At 46.8% G+C, this 17,219-nt stretch overlaps 1 pseudogene across 1 annotated transcript in view; it reads right to left on the bottom strand.

Annotated features, from left to right (window-relative positions):
- LOC118150875 (uncharacterized) overlaps positions 1-17,219 on the bottom strand; it is a 107,100-nt pseudogene extending 89,881 nt beyond the window's left edge. The window contains exon 1 of the transcript XR_013531916.1: positions 17,174-17,219. The product of XR_013531916.1 is annotated as an uncharacterized LOC118150875 (transcript). The remainder of the gene's footprint in view (positions 1-17,173) is intronic.

Below are 17,219 nucleotides of genomic sequence, written 5' to 3' on the forward strand. Positions count from 1 at the left end.
ATAAGCCATGCTTGGGCTGTTGGCCCACAGAGACAGCAATCCATCAGTCAATCCATCAGTCAGTCAATGCACAACATTTTCAAGATGCTATGTTTGTTGCAATGCACTACGCATCAACAGAAAAATAACACAGCTGAAGGACCAGGCTTGGGATTTTGTGGCCAAGCTCTAAAATCAAACCTGATTTTAGAGAATAATAAGAATCATCTGCAAGAACACCTGTCTGGTGACTGCTAAGCACGATCATGTGTTCCTCACACACCAGCTCCACTCAGTACCCTGGGAACTCAGTGCTGCTGTGCTGTCTCCATCTCCAGAGAGACTTCTCCCAGTCACTACTCAGTACCCTGGGAACTCAGCGCTGCTGTGACATCTCCACCTACAGAGAGACTTCTCCCAGTCATCACTACTCTGTACCCCAGGAACTCAGTGTTGCACCATCTCCACCTCCAGAGAGACTTCTCCCAGTCACTACTTAGTACCCCAGGAACTCAGTGCTACTGTGCTGCCTCCGTCTCCAGAGAGACTTCTCCCAGTCACTACTCAACTATGGCCTGACCTCCCCATGGAAAGCCTGGGGGAAGAACATCTGGGTACCAATGTCTGATGTCTGGGCTTCCCCCTGGCTACTAGGGAATCTGACTCTCAAATACATGATGTTGTTTCTGCACCTGGGTCTCTAGAGCATAGGATGTCCCCTACAGGGAAAGATTGTTCAGATCCTCTGTAACTCAACCTGAGAGGGTGGCTTTGTAAGTCCATTCAAACTGCCGTAGCAAAACACTATGAAAAGTGCACCCTGCGTACAGCAGAAATGTGTTTCTCACGTTCAAGGTCAAGGTGTGGTGGATTCAGTGTCTGCTGAGGATTTCCTGCTGCGTAAATGGTGCCTTCTGGCTGAGTCCTTATGAGGAGGAAGGGGTGAGGGACTAGCTTGCTGGGGCCCCTTTGAGAAGAGCACTGATCCCATTCATGAGGCTCCACCCTCATGATCACGCACCTTCCAAAGGCCCCACCTCCTAGCACCCTCACTTTGCAGGTTAGGGTTTCCACACAGAAATTTAGGGGAAACAAACACTCGGCTTATTGTGATCAAGGAGAAAGCCCTTTAACAACATTGGGGATTTATTGCTCATGGTCCTGGAGGCTGGAAGCTCAAGACAGTGTCTGGTGGAGACCCACCTCCTGGTTCATACACAATTCCTTCTGGCTGTGACTTCACATGGTGGAAGGGGTGCGGGAGCTCTCTGGGGCCCCTTTTATAAGGGCACTAATCTCATTCGTGAGGCCCCACACTTGTGACCTCATCACCTCCCACAGCTCCCACCTCTGAACACCATCACCTGGGAGGTGAGGACATCAAAACAGAAATTTTTGGGAGATACAAACATTGAGAGCTCAGTGGACTTTACATGCTACTTCGTAAAAGCCTTACAATCACTATATTTGAGGGAAGAAAAAGATCGCTGAACTCCTATGAAATTCTTTGTCAGCCCTTTGACCTGGGCATGTAACCTGTTTTCTAATATTTCCTTTAAAATAAGAAAGAGATTTGCATGTTTTCAGTCATAAGTGGGTGTTGAACAATGAAAACACATGGACATAGGGAGGGAACATCACACTGGGGCCTGTCGGGGGTTTTGGTGGCGGGATAGGGGAGGAATCCCCCACCAATAGGATTATACCTAATGTGGCTGATGGGTTGATGGGTGCAGCAACCACCATGGCATGTGTATACCTATGTAACACACCTGCACGTCCTGCACCCATACCCCAGAACTTAAAGTATGATTAGAAAGGGGAAAAAAGTAAAATAGGAATTTTGTCACCTCCTGGGACCACACATTCTTCCTTTCCAGTGTTTTGACAGGTAAGAAGTCAGGAAACATTGGTTAATAACCATGCATGGAGAATAAATACCGTGACTCAAGTCATCTCTCTCATTTGCCTTTAAAATGGCCTTTTCTTTCTTGCTTCCCCCTCTGCTGAAAACATTTAGAGGTGTATCACACAAAAATGTTTGAACCAATTAATAACTTTATAAATTCATATTAGAAAAGATAACTTTTACTCAAGGTGAATTAAAATATCTAACATGTATGTTAACTTCTCTTTTCTAAAGGGACATTAAGTTTTAAAAGCATATCCTCACACTGCTCACACTGGGATGAGACACCCAACATCTGGAAGACTTTGGTTCTCATCCATTACATAATACATCATGTGTCCTTCATACCTCATGGGAGGCATTTGGGAACCAAAGAAATCCCGCAAAGTGGGCACATGTCTGCCTATTGCTCTCCTTGGAAGAAAACACTTGCAAAGTCGGGGGAAATTTCAGATTTTATTTACTTCTTGTGATGAACGAACATGAGCAAAAGCAATGAAACATGCTCAAATTTCTCTTCCTCTCTCTCTGTTTTTTGATATTTGAAATTCTTCCTTCATGAGAACATGGAAACCGCAGGTAGAGAACATATAACAGAAAGGAGAACACCGGGGGTAGCGCCCAAGGAAATGAGAGTAACAAGGAATGGAAAAGCCATTTGTTTGTCCCCAAGGAAGGTAACTCTGCCATTTTATTTTATTTATGTATGTTTTTTTTTTTTTTTGAGACGGAGTTCCGCTCTTGTTGCCCAGGCTGCAGTGAAATGGTGGAATCTCAGCTCACCGCAAACTCTGCCTCCCAGGTTCAAGCGATTCTCCTGCCTCAGCCTCCTGAGTAGCTGGGATTGCAGGTGCCTGCCACCATGTATAACTAATTTTTTTTGTATTTTTAGTAGAGACAGGGTTTCTCCACATTGGCCAGGCTGGTCTTGAACTCCTGATCTCAGGTGATCCTCCCTCCTTGGCCTCCCAAAGTGCTGGGATCACAGGCGTGATCCACTGTGCCCAGCCGGCTCTGCCATTTTTAATATTTTATCTCATTTTCCTAACCTCCCTGCTATGGACCCTATTCAGATCCTCATCAGCCTGGGCTCTTCCACCATCTTCTCAGCACTGCTCTCCAAGGTATGCATTCTTGATCAGCAGCATCAGCACCTCTGGGTGCTGACTGGAGACGCAGAATCTCAGGCTGCGTGCCCCAGGCCTATTCCATCAGAGTCTGTATTTCAGCCAGATTCCCCAGTGATTCCTGCACCCAGAATAGACTAGGAATCCTGAGAGTCATCCTGCTGCTGTGGAGTCCAAAGTTCCTGACGCTCACTGAGTAACAGCCAATCACTCAAGAGACAAGAAGTTGGACCAAGAAAAGCATCTTTATGGCCGGGTGCAGTGGCTCACGCCTGTAATTCCACCACTCTGGGAGGCCGAGGCAGGTGGATCATCTGAGGTCAGGAGTTTGAGACCAGCCTGGCTAACATGGAGAAACCCCATCTCTACTAAAAATACAAAATTAGCTGGGCATAGTGGCAGGTGCCTGTAATCCCAGCTACTCGGGAGACTGAGGCAGGAGAATCGCTTGAACCCAGGGGACAGAGGTTGCAATGAGCACAGATCATGCCACTGCACTCCAACCTGAGGTGACAGAGTGAGAGGCTGTGTCAAAAAGAAAAAAAGAAAAGAAAAGAAAAACATGTTTACTTGGAGAGCCAGCAAGCCAAGAAGATAGCAGGCCCATGTGCTAAGGAACCATCTTTAAAGTCAGGAATCTCAAGCTTTTGTTTTTAACATTGAGAAGGGGTACGAGGGAGGAGAATGAGGGGAGGGATGACTGGTGACCGCAGACACTCGGGTATCAGCAGGGGCCCAAGGAGATTGCAAAACTTCTCTGTCCTTGGTCAGGTCACAGTGCTCTACCAATCTTCAACATAACACTGTTAGTTGTGTGCGGACCCTTCTTATTGCCTCGGGGGTTAGTTTAGGAAAGGAACTATCATCCTTGCTTTCCAGTTAAACTGAAATCTAAGTTCTTTCCATGACTAACGTGGAGGGTGTACAGAAGTGCCTGAGGGCAGTTAGCTTGAGGAGTCAGAAGCAAGATGGAGTCAGCTAAGTTAGATGTCTCTCCCTCCTACAGTGGCAACCCATTCTATCCTCTTCTGAGAGGCTATTTCAAGATGTGGGCATCTCTGTGGCTTTCAGGATAAAATCTAGATGCTCAGGATAAAGTCTAGATGCCTTTAGAACTAAGCAGGGTGCGGCTGTCTGCTCAGAACCCTGCATCTGCCTATCACGATATTCTCACTCTCTCCTTATAATAAAGGCACAAAAAAAACCTAAAACTGTGTTTCTCCTCCTCTTTCCTCTCACACAAGAAAGCAAACAAAATACACACAAGTTAGCAAAGTAGAAAGAGAGAGAGAGAAAAAAGAGAGAAAGAAAGAAAAAAGAAAGGAAGGAAGAATAAGGAAGAAAAAAAGAAGGAAGGAAATGAAAGAATGAGAAAGAAGGAAGGAAAGAAGAAAGAAAGAAAGAAAGAAAGAAAGAAAGAAAGAAAGAAAGAAAGAAAGAGAGAGAGAAAGAAAGAGAGAGAAGGCAGAGAGGAAGGAAGAAAAAAAGAAAACTATTGCCAGCACAGGGCACCTGGTCCTTTCTGTTTTTTCAAATCCTATCACCCAAGAAAACATCCCATCCACATAATTCCTAAGACATAAAAGTCCATTTTCAAATCATGAAATAAGTAAGTGTTTCTACAGGAAAGGCTTAGTTCTTCCTTCTTCTCTAAACATGGGCGCTGAAATATGTATTTATCTTTCTCAGGGGAGAATCCTTGTCTTACAGCCTGACCCAATGAAGGCTCTCCTCCTGGGTGAACTCTGTGGGACTTTGTTTCTTTGCTTTGGGACCTCTAAGAAGCAAACACATCCTGCAGTGAATTTACAAAAGAAGCAGATAAAACACACCCACGCTGTCTCCCAGCCCTGTCCCCTTCCAACTGCCTGCTTTGGGAGCAGAGCTGACTCTGCAGGTCACTGGGTTCAGGCATTTTCCAGTGGGTTTTTGCATTTGCCAGTTGCTTTTGTTTTTGGCTTCTTGGCTGATGTTTCCTTCTGCTGTTCTCTAAACTTGCCTTAGACCAAGGATGAGGGAGTGAAGTTGAGGCTGTTGTCTTGTGGCTGTTTTAAAAACTATCCTTGGAAGAAAACACTTGCAAAATCGGAGGGCCATTTCAGACTTTATTCACTTATTGTGATGACCAGACATAATATGCAAAAGCAAGCAAACATGATCAACTCTCTCTCTCTCTCTCCCTCTGTCTCTCTCTCTCTCTCTCTCTCTCTCTCTCTCTCTCTCTCTCTCTCTCTCTCTCTCTTTCTCTCTCTTTCCCTCTCTCTCTCTCTCTTTACATCTGCGATTCTTCCAGAGCTGGAAATTCTTAGATCAGCTGGCGAGTTTGTATCTTCAAAGTTACATGCCATTGCAATGGATCATTTTAAGACATAGCACAAAAGAGTAACTGCAGAAATAAAAGTAGGCTGTGTGTGTGTTTAGTGTATCTGTGTGTAGCCTAAGCCAGTCAGTGTTGACGAAGCTTTTCTTTTCGTCAATACATCACGTTTGAAATATGTAGCCATTGTGGGATGGCTAACTACAAGTAACATATTAGCTACATACTCATCGTTTTTTGGTTGTTCATTTGTTTTGAGACCGAGTCTCGCTGTGTCACTCAGGCTGGAGTGCAGTGGTGCGATCTGGTTCACCGCAACCTCTGCCTCCCAGGTTCAAGCGTTTCTCCTGCCTCAGCTTCCTCAGTAGCTGGGATTACGGGTATGTGCCACCACGCCTGGCATATTTTGGTATTTTTAGTAGAGACGGGGTTTCACCATGTTGGTCAGGCTGGTCTCGAACTCCTGACCTCATGATCAGCCCGCCTCAGCCTCCCAAAGTGCTGGATTACAAACGTGAGCCACCGTGCCCAGCCAGAGCCTGTTATAATCATTTTAATGGGCAGTGCATCCATCACTACTGAAGTATGAAGTAGGAGAGTCCACCAGCCAGGATGTGCTCTGTGCCATCATTATCCATCTGTATTATGTGAGCTCCCACAGCAGGCACCATGGCGGGTGGGGAAGAAAACACATGAAGTCCCCCAAGCACTTGAGTCTCCTTGTCCATCTGCTGCCCTATCGCACTTGAGTGGCATTTTCCTGAACTGGCAAGAGGAAAAAACACCTCATTGTCCACCAGAGATAAAAAAAGAATCCCCAGTCAGGTGCGGTGGCTCGTGCCTATAATCCCAGCACTTTGGGAAGTCAAGGCAGGTGGATCTCTTGAGGTCAGGAGTTCAAGACTAGCCTGGCCAACATGGTGAAAGCCCTTCTTGACCAAAAATACAAAACTTGGCTGGGTTTGGTGGCAGGCACCTATAATCCCAGCTACTCGGGAGGCTGAGGCAGGAGAATTGCTTGAACCTGGGAGGCAGAGGTTGTAGTCAGCTGAGATCGTGCCATTACACTCTCTGTGCATAGTTAAATGACATCCCCATGGACCAGCAAAAGGAAAATACACTTTGTTGTCCACCAGAGATAAAAGCCAGGTGTGGTGGCTCATTCCTATAATCCCAGCACTTTGGGATGTCAAGGCAGGCAAATAACCTGAGATAGTGACAAGTGCCTGAAATCCCAGTTACTCAGGAGACTGAGGCAGGAGAATCGCTTGAACCCTGGAGGTGGAGATTGCAGTGAGCCAAGATCGTGCCACCACACTCCAGCCTGGGTGACAGAGCAAGACTCTGTCTCAAAAAGATGAGAGAGAGAGAAAGAGGGGGGCGGTGGGGAGATGGGAGTGGGGGTTTCCTTGAGGAAACCAGTATCACTAGTTAGTTCTTACATTGCTATAAAGAAATAACTAGGAGTGGATAATATATAAAGAAAAAAGGGGCCGGGCCCGGTGGCTAAAACCTGTAATCCCAGCACTTTGGGAGGCCGAGGCGGGTGGATCACAAGGTTAAGAGATGGAGACCATGCAGGTCAACATGGTGAAACCCCGTCTCTACTGAAGATACAAAAAATTAGCTGGGCATGGTAGCGCGTGTCTGTAATCCCAGCTACTCGGGAGGCTGAGGCAGGAGAATTGCCTGAACTCGGGAGGCGGAGGTTGCGGTGAGCCAAGATCGCGCCATTGCACTTTAGCCTGGGTAACAAGAGCGAAACTCCGTCTCAAAAAAAAAAAAAAAGACTCTGTCTCAAATAAATAAATAAATAAATAAATAAATAAATAAATAAATAATAAATAAGAAAGAGGAAAAAGAGGCCCCAGGGCCTCAGGAGATCCAGGGGTTGGATCTTCTGGGCAAGGAAAATGATGCCTCACTATCCCAATTCTTCTTATCCCAGACCATCTTCTTATCAGTAACCAACTTAGCTTCTCCTGGGAACCCTTCGGAAATCAGCTGGTCATGATCCCCAGTGCCAAATGCCTGGCTCCTCAGAGATCTATGAAGACCCGGATTCCCCTTTTCATGGGGGAGACATTTCAGTCCACCCAGTGGACAGCACAGACAGCTCCTAGCACCAGAACTGCAGGACAAGGGTAAGAGCCTGCCCAGTGGCAGGAGGTGGCAGGAGGAGGGAATGTATAAATGTGTTTGTAGACAGGATGTAAAAGACAAAGAATTTGAATGACTTTTGAAAAAATGGCATGCGGTCACCTCTGCAAAGCCGATTCCCACTCAGGAGACAGTGCGTACTCAGTATGCCCAGAACAGCCATCCCCATGTCAGGAGGTCACTGCCGCCGGCAGGGGCAGCTCACTTGGCAGAGATGAGAGGGTGGAATAAAGAGTGAAGGCATTTCCAGTGTGGGCTCCCATAAATGACTTCCACAGATGAACCCTGAGGCCAATCTTGGGTCTGGAGTGCAGGTCAAAGGGGCAGAGGGGAGGCAGGAAGAGGTTCCCTGGGAGGCTTGGTGGATGACAGAGAAACACACACAGAGACAAGGAAAAGCCTTGAAGCCACAGTTTGAAAAACAAGGTTGCAGATTTGGTGGTCACACAGGACAGGAAGCAGGCAGGGTTTCATATATCTACACTTCTCTTTGCATTCACCTTTGCATTTATCTATATATCTAACCACATCCATCCACCCATCTATCCATCTATGCACTTATCCACCCATCCATGAAGGTATTTATGCATGCATGCATCCATCAATTCAAGTATCCACTTATCCACTTATCCATCTATCCATCCATCCACCTACTCACCTACTCATCTACCTAACCATCGATCCAACCCTTCAAGGATTCTTCCATTCATCCATTCAAGCATTCTTCCATCCATCCATTCAATCATCTACTTAACCATCCATCTATCCATTCATCAATCCATCCATCCACCTACTCATGTACTCATCCACATAACCATCCATCCATCTATTCAAGCATCCATCCATCCATCCATCCATCCAGCCAGCCAGTCAGCCAGCCATTCAATCATCCACTTATCCCTCCATCTATCCATCCATCAATCCATCCATCCACCTACTCACATACTTATCCACGTAACCATCCATCCATCTATTCAAGCATCTATCCATCCATCTATCTGGCCATCCATTCACTCATCCACCAAACAATTCATCCACCCATCCAGCCATCCATTCATTCCATCATCCATCCATCCATCCATCCATCCATCCATCCATCCATCCATCCATCCATCTATCCAGCCATCCATTCACTCATCCACCAAACCATTCATCCACCCTCCCATCTACATACCCAGCTATTCATCAACACATCTATTCACTGATCCTTCCATCCACCCACCTACCCATCCAGCTAACCATCCACATACCCATTCAAACACCCACTCATCCCTCCATTCATCCATTCATCTACTCATCCACCAAGCCACTCATCCATCCTTCCATCTATCCACCCACCTATTCATCAACACATCTATTCACTGGTTCATCTGTCCATCTCCCTATCTATCCATCAATCTGTCTATCTATCTACCTTTCCACCTATACATCCACCCAAACACCTGTGCATCCATGTATGCATCTACTCATCCATCTCTCCATCCATGCACCTGAGTACCCATCTACTCAGCCATTCACTCATCCATCCATCCACGCATCCACCTATCCATCCATCTATCCATCTACCAATCCACGCAAATATCCATCCAAACACCCATCTATCCCTCCCTTTCATCTACCAATTCACCATCCATCCATGCATCTATCCATTTGTCCATTTTTCCATCCATTTATCTATCCATCTATTCACCCGCCCCTCCCTCCCTCCTTCTCACTTTCCCTCAGTTCCTGCAGATGGACACCTAGCCATCTCTAGACGTCCGTGGGGCCATGAGCCCATATCAGTCATGCACAGCTTGCTGTTTTGTAGCCAGATAATCATGAATGGGTGGCAGAGTACCTACAGCAGGGTGGGAAACCTAGACCCACTGGAATTGGGCACATTTGTGGGAATGTCCCTGGAGTCCTTCCTTTGTGTTTCATTTCTTAGAGGACTCAGGGATTGCAGCACCTGCATTATTTATCAAGTCTCTCTGATGCTGGCCTCTGCTCAAGGGAGTTAGGATAAACTTCAGCAGTGAGTCTGTGGAAAGCCTTTAACTCAGAGCCACACACAGATTAAGACACTGGTCTTAATTGAGACCTTAAATAATAACTATTATGTGAAAATAGATCAAAGCAATATCTCTGCTCTGCAACATATTGAGAGGTGAAAATTGCACATTATGTTTTCTAAAGATACAAACACTATTTTCCATTGGGCAGAATAAAATCTAGAAAGCAAGACCAAGTCTGAGGTCTGCTTGAAGAAGCCAGATAATGATGCAGATTTATGTGCCCAAACCGGGACCCCAGACCTTATCTATTCACACTGCTCCCCACTATGCCAGACTAGAATAATTCCAATGTGCTACTTGCTGGGGGTCCAGGAGGGGAAACCGAAGCTGATTCATCCCTAGAATATCAGGGCCGTAATCTAGTTGCAAGCATAGACTTTGAGGATGAATGTCTTGATATCTGAATTTTACTTCTGCTGTTTATTAGCAGTGCATTGGTGAACATGTCACCAATCTGATTGACAGTTTCTTGTACAATGACAGCACTCATTCTTACTATGAGGTTGGGGACAGATTTGGTTTTGAGACAGTCTTGCTCTGTCTCTTTCTTCCTGGCTGGAGCACAGAGGCTTGATCTCAGTCCCTGAAACCTCTGCCTCCTGTGTTCAAGCAATTAATTCTCCTGCCTCAGCCTCCTGCGTAGCTGGGATAATAGTAGCCACCCACCACCACGCCTGGCTTATTTTTGTATTTTCAGTAGAGACAGATTTCGCCATGTTGGCCAGGCTGGTCTTCTACTCCTGATCTCAGGCGATCCGCCTTCCTTGGCCTCCCAAAGTCCTGAGATTACAGGCGTGAGTCACTGCGGCTGGCTGGCGCAGATTTTTTTAAAGTGCCTGCAAAGCACCTTCCACGTGGAAAGGGCTCCACAAATGTAAATTTCATTCCTGCCCCTAAAGAGGGAATTCTTGGCAAGACACCCCATTCCCTGACTGGTGCACTGAGCCTGCCAATGTCCAGTAAGTGGTGGGAAATAAGACCCGCCACTGGGACCCTGCACTGCACCAAGGTGCTGAGCTGTTGGGGAGATAAAGCCAGAGAAGCCAGATGAGGTCTACTAAGCCAGCTGACTCACCAGGAAAAAGATCTACAAAGACCTCTCATGTACCTGGAACTAAATTCTGAACCTATGCAAGAATTAAAAAAAAAAAAAAGGTCTAGAGACAACAGATGCTGGAGAGGATGTGGAGAAACAGCAACAATTTGACACTGCTGGTGGGAGTGTAAATTAGTTCAGCCATTGTGGAAGACAGTGTGGTGATTCCTCAAGGTCCCTAGAAATAGAAATTCCATTTGACCCAGCGATCCCATTACTGAGTGATGTCTCAGATTCTCATGGGGGATTTTTTTCCCGTGCTCTTGGTTTTGCTCAAGACCCAGGACCTGATTTTGGCTGGTGCAAAAGGCACAAGAGTTACCAAGATTAGGAGGAACATGATTCAGAGCTGAAAGGGAACGTAAGAAACCCTGCCCAGAGGCTGAAGAGTCAGCAGGTGTTGATTTAAAACACAGCACATTCTTAGCATCGGGTGATGTGCCTGCAACTGAATAATTGAATGATAGGAAGCTGTGGGTGTTTTCATGTCTTTTTCAATATCTTTTTTTGTTGCTTTTTTTGAGATGGAGTTTCGCTCTTGTTGCCCATGCTGGAGTGCAATGGTGCGATCTCGGCTCACCGCAACCTCCGCATTCTGGGTTCAAGCGATTCTCCTGCCTCAGCCTCCTGAGTAGCTGGCATTACAGGTGTGGGCCACCATGCTGGGCCAACTTTGTGTTTTTAGTAGAGACGGGGTTTCTCCATGTTGATCAGGCTGGTCTTGAACTCCTGACCTCAGGTGAGCTAAACCGCCTCAGACTCCCAAAGTGCTGGGATGACAGGTGTGAGCCACTGCACTGGGCTGTCTTTTTTCAATATCCTAATGGCAAAGTCATGGTAGCAAGTGAGAGTGCCCACACAGCAAAACTGTTCCTGTGGGTGGGAAACGTTTCCAGGATGCCTTGGAGCTGAACAGGTGGTGAATGATGGTGCTGGCACTGCAGAGAAGTACTCAGTAAGCACTGCAGAGAAGTACTCAGCAAACACTGCAGAGAAGAACATGGTAAGCACTGCAGAGAAGCACACGGTAAGCACTGCAGAGAAGAACACGGTAAGCACTGCAGAGAAGCACATGGTTAGCACTGCAGAGAAGCACACGGTAAGCACTGCAGAGAAGAACACGGTAAGCACTGCAGAGAAGTACACAGTAAGCATTCCAGGTGAGAGGAAGGAAACAAGGCCAACTGTGGTGGCTTATGCCTGTCATCCCAGCGCTTTGGCAGACTGAGGCAGATGGATCACAAGGCCAATAGTTCTACACCAGCCTGAACAACATGGTGAAACCCCATCTCTACTGAAAATACAAAAATTAGCCAGGCATGGTGGCATGTGCCTGTAATCTCAGCTACTCGGGAAGCGGAAGCAGGAAAATTGCTTAACTCAGGAGGTGAGGTTGAGGTGAGCCAAGATCACACCATTGCACTCCAGCCTGGGGGACAGAGTGAGATTGTCTAAATAAATAAATAAATAAAAGAAAGCTAAGCAGTGTAGTGGTGAGAATAAGCACACATTCACCCATATGTGTGAAGCTCTCCTTCTTCAAAGCCAGGTCACCCAGCTTTGAACACTATTGCATGTCCTGGAACCCATCCAGTCCTGGAGATGCACAGATGGGCAAACCATGGCCAGACACTCACTCTCATGTTACTTAGCATCTAACAGGGAAAGCAGAAATTTAAACAAAACTGTGACCTAAAAGCAGTGCTGTGGTCAGAGCAGTGGTGAGCAGGTAAGGCTTCTAGAGGCTTAGAATGTGATCAGCTTGCATCAGGCAGGGACACAGATGTGAATCCTTAAGGTGAAGTGACAGGTGAGCTGGCAGCTGAAGAATAATGACAGCAGCACAAAGTGCAGGCAGAAGGAGGTTTGTGTGGCAAGTGTGGCACATGCAAAGGGCCTGTGGTCAATGGAACTGAGCATCCCAGAGGGCCCAGTGAGGAGGGAAAGAGAAAATCAGGCCCAGTGTGGCATGGAGGGGAATGAAGTGAGGAAACAGTCAATCCTCAACCTTGAAAAGGGCCCTTTTGGTGGCTCACACCTGTAATCCCAGCACTTTGGGAGGCTGAGGTGGGTGGATCATGAGGTCAAGAGATCGAGACCATCTTGGTCAACATGGTGGAACCCCATCTGTACTAAAAATGCAAAAAATTAGCTGGGCACGGTGGCACGTGCCTGTAATCCCAGCTACTCAGGAGGCTGAGGCAAAAGAATTGCCTGAACCCGGGAGGCGGAGGTGGCGGTGAGCCGAGATCGCGCCATAGCACTCCAGCCTGGGTAACGAGAGCGAAACTCCGTCTCAAAAAAGAAAAGAAAAGGTCCCTTTGACCATCCCCAGGAGCCAGCCTTGCTTGCCATGTGCATTGTACTGGGTGCCTCTGCTTGCTCTGCATCTCACAGATCCTGGCTCTGATCCCACAGTGCTGTTGCTTCCACTTACATACCCATTGCTAATGGAATTGTTTCTCGGAGTGATTAATTGCAACGTTCATTCCATCTGAGCTCATAAGAGTCTGCTGGGTTGCCCCAAAGAGGGTAGCTAAAGGAACTAAAAACCAAATCTTTCCTTGAAAAGAATCCAGTGACACGACCTGGGTCCACCTCTCTGAGGTTGGATAGCTTCTCTGTTAGTCTTAGCTGCTTGTAGGCATGGTCCTGCTGCATACACAATGTGTATCTTTCTCTTTTCTTTTTCTTTTTTTGAGATGGAGTCTCCTTCCGTCATCCAGGCTGCAGTGCAGTGGCTCCATCTCAACTCACTGCAACTTCTGCCTCCCGAGTTCAAGCAATTCTGTGCCTCAGCCTCCCAAGTAGCTGGGATTACAGGCATGTGCTACCACACTTGGCTAAATTTTTTTAAGACTGAGTCTCACTTTATCGCCCAGGCGGGAGTGCAATGGTGTAATGTCGGCTCACTACAACCTCCACCTCCCAGGTTCAAATGATTCTCCTGCCTCAGCCTCCTGCATAGCTGGGATTACAGGTGCACACCACCACGCCCAGCTAATTTTTGTATTTTTAGTGAAAATGGGTTTTCCCTGTGTTGGCCAGACTGGTCTCAAACTCCTGACCTCATGCCTCAGCCTCCCAAGTAGCTGGGATTACAGGTGTGTGCCACCACTCCCGGCTAATTTTTGTATTTTTTTTTTAAGACCGAGCCTTGCTCTGTCATCCAGGCTGGAGTGTAGCGATGCGATCTCGGCTCACTGCAACCTCCTCCACCTCCTGGGTACAAGCAATTCTCCTGCCTCAGCCTCCCAAGTAGCTGGGATCACAAGCATGTGCTACCATGCCCAGCTAGTTTTTGTATCTTTATTTTTAAGACTGAGTCTTGCTTTATTGCCCAGGTTGAAGTGCAATGGCACAACCTCAGCTGACTACAACCTCTGCCTTACAGCTTCAAGCAATTCTCGTGCCTCAGCCTCGTGAGCACCTGGGATTATAGGCATGTGCCACCACGCCTGGCTAATTTTTCTATTCTTAGTAGAGATGGGGTTTCATCATCTCTAAGCTGGTTTGGCCGGGCTGGTCTTGAACTCATGACCTCATGTGACCTGCCCACCCCAGTCTCCCAAAGTGCTCCCCTTGGACTCTGCCTGTCTTTCTCTTTATATGTAGATGTTTCCCTCTCCTGGTGGGAGGTTCTCAGTGCCTGTGTCCCAATCTATGACCCTAGAGGTAGAGATGTCCCCAGCTGCCTCCCTTACTTCTGCCAAAATGGTGTCCTGTGTCCACCTGTTCCAGCTACTTGGCTCACTTTGACCCAGACCCTCAGAGATGACACCCTCCCTCATCAGGCTCCCTGATCCCATCAAGTGTCCAAACCCTATGCGGCAGGTACGATCCTGATCCCTGGAGATGTTCTAATTCTTAGGACAAAGAGCAACTTGCAGATGGGATCCAGGTATGGATCTTAATGACATTGTTTGAATTCTCCACGGAATCACAATGGGGTCACCAGGCTTTTAAGAGAAGAAGGGAGATATTTGACCACAGAAATAGGGAATGTGAGGCTGGAAGCAGAGCTCAGAGTGATATGCCTTAATGGTGGGGTCACAGCCAATGAGATAAAAACAGCAGGTGCCTTCTAAAACCTCAAAAGCAAGGATGAATGCTCTGCTAGAGATTTTGCAGACACTGCAATCCTCCCAACACCTTGTTATGAAAACAGTGCAGTCCATTTCAGACTCCTGACCTACAGAAATACAGGTAAGAAAATAAACGTGTTGTTTTCAGTGTTGGCGATTTGTTGCCACAACAACACACACATCCTCACAGCCCACTCAGGAACGAGGCTCCCTCCCTTCTAAACAGCATGTATCTGCAGTATGTGACGAGCATGAATACAGGTGTCACCATGTATATTTCTGGTTTTTTGTTGTTGCTGTTGTTTTTAGAGATGGGGTCTCACTATGTTGCCCCGTCTTGCTTTGAATTCCTGGTCTCAAGCAATCCTCCTGCCTTAACCTCCCAAAGTGCTAGAATTACAGGCATGAGCAAGTGTCCCCGCTTTATATCTTTTTTTCTTTCTTTGACAACCTGTGTCTTTTTTTTTTTTTTTTTATGAGACAGTCTCACTCTGTCGCCCAGGCTGGAGTGCGATGCCATGATTTCAGCTCACTGCAACCTCCGCCTTCTGAGTTCAAGCAATTTTCCTGCCTCGGCCTCCCAAGTAGCTGGATTATAAGTGCCCGCCAGCACACCCGGCCAATTTTTGTATTTTCAGTAGAGACAGGGTTTCACCATGTTAGCTCAGGCTAATGTCAAAGTCCTGGTCCCAAGCGATCCTCCTCTCTCAGCCCCTTGAGTAGCTGGGGTTCCATACATGAGCCACTGCACCTGGCCTTTGAATACTTCCTAGAAGTAAGTTATTGGTCTGTTTCTGTGATTCTGCTCACTCCTTTCCCCACAGCCTCTATCCTCCTCCTCCTCCTCCTTTTTTTCCACCCCCCCGCCATGCTTCACCCTTTCTATGAGAGTGTCAGCATCCATGCACCAAAGTGTGAATGAGGCTCAGTCTTGGATGGAAACGGAGCTCCCATCTACACTTTCTGTTGTTATGCATTCGGGGTGGGGGGATGGGCAAGCATGTCACAGAAAATATTTAGGGAAAGTTATAGATGATAGTCTCAAACATGTTGGAAGGCCGAGAAGGTTTTATTGGGGCAGGCTGAAGGCAGCTGCTCATTAACATTAGCATAGGAAAAAGGGAGAGCCGATCAAAGACCTCACCCAACACGCATTTCTCTCCACTCTCACTGGTCACTCATGTGAATTTTGTTCTGGGTGCTCCCCTCTGGGGAAGGTCAAAGGGGAATTACCTGTTAATAGTGTTTACTCTGAGCCCCAGAACCTAAAGCTTCTATTGCTTGTAAAATCATTACTGGGTATATATCCAAAGGCTTATAAATCATTCTACTTACTATAAGGACACATGCACATGAATGTTCATTGCAGCATTGTTTACAATAGCAAAGACCTGGAACCAACCCAAATGCCCGTCGATGATAGACTGGACAGGGAAAATGTGACACATATCCACCATGGAATACTATGCAGCCATCAAAAATGATGTGCTGGGTATATATCCAAAGGATTATAAATCGTTCTACTCTAAGGACACATGCACACAAATGTTCATTGCAGCACTGTTTACAATAGCAAAGACCTGAAACCAACCCAAATGCCCATCGATGATAGACTGGACAGGGAAAATGTGACACATATACACCATGGAATACTATGCAGCCATCAAAAATGATGAGCTGGGTATATATCCAAAGGATTACAAATTGTTCTACTCTAAGGACACATGCACACGAATGTTCATTGCAGCACTGTTTACAATAGCAAAGACCTGGAACAAACCCAAATGCCCATCGATGATAGACTGGACAGGGAAAATGTGGCACATATACACCATGGAATATTATGCAGACATGAAAAACAATGAGTTCATGTCCTTTGTAGGGACATGGATGAACCTGGAAACCATCATTCTCAGCAAACTGACACAAGAGCAGAAAATCAAACACCGCATGTTCTCAGTCATAGACGGGTGTTGAATAATGAGAACACATGGACACAGGGAGGGGAGCACTACACACTGCGGTCTGTTGGGGGGAAATGGGGGACGGACAGTGCGGGGTGGGGAGCAGGGGAGAGATAGCATGGGGAGAAATGCCAGATATAGGTGAAGGGGAGGAAGGCAGCAAATCACACTGCCGCGTGTGTACCTATGCAACTATCTTGCATGTTCTTCACATGTATCCCAAAACCTAAAATGCAATTTAAAAAAACTCACTCTTTTAACCACGTGAATTATCCACAAGTGTATTGACTTAGAGCCTCTGTTATAAATAAACGTGTGGATGGACAGAGGGTCTGGGTCTATGGTTGCATTTTGCCCTCTGAAAGCAGCCATTGGCCATCCCCAGCTCACTTGTATCACTGTAACGGTGTGAGAATGTGTTCAATCATGTCCTTGACTCAGGGTCTGCAGGGCAGACTTCCTCAGGTGCTGGGACCCACGTCTCGACTTTTCTGAGCTCTTGGAGCTGATGTTACAGGTGACCAT

The sequence above is a fragment of the Callithrix jacchus genome, chromosome Y (assembly GCF_049354715.1).
Source record: "Callithrix jacchus isolate 240 chromosome Y, calJac240_pri, whole genome shotgun sequence".
Taxonomy (NCBI): domain Eukaryota; kingdom Metazoa; phylum Chordata; class Mammalia; order Primates; family Cebidae; genus Callithrix; species Callithrix jacchus.